The following is a 210-nucleotide window of genomic DNA, read 5'->3' as shown; positions in this document are numbered from 1 at the left end:
TGAAGTTGCTCCACTTTTCAAAATTATATTAATTCATTATATGTTAACTGGGCCAGATGGCAGAGGCGAGAGAGAGCATCTCTGTTTTCAAGTGACTAAGGTTGGGAGGGGGAAATGGCTGGATTCCAGTCTCAGCTCCGATGACTATTTTCATAGATTCACAGATGTTAGGGTTGGAAGGGACCTCAATAGATCATTGAGTCCGACCCC

This window comes from Alligator sinensis, unplaced genomic scaffold (genome assembly GCF_000455745.1).
Source record: "Alligator sinensis unplaced genomic scaffold, ASM45574v1 scaffold802_2, whole genome shotgun sequence".
Taxonomy (NCBI): Eukaryota; Metazoa; Chordata; order Crocodylia; family Alligatoridae; genus Alligator; species Alligator sinensis.
This window is presented reverse-complemented; position numbering follows the sequence as displayed.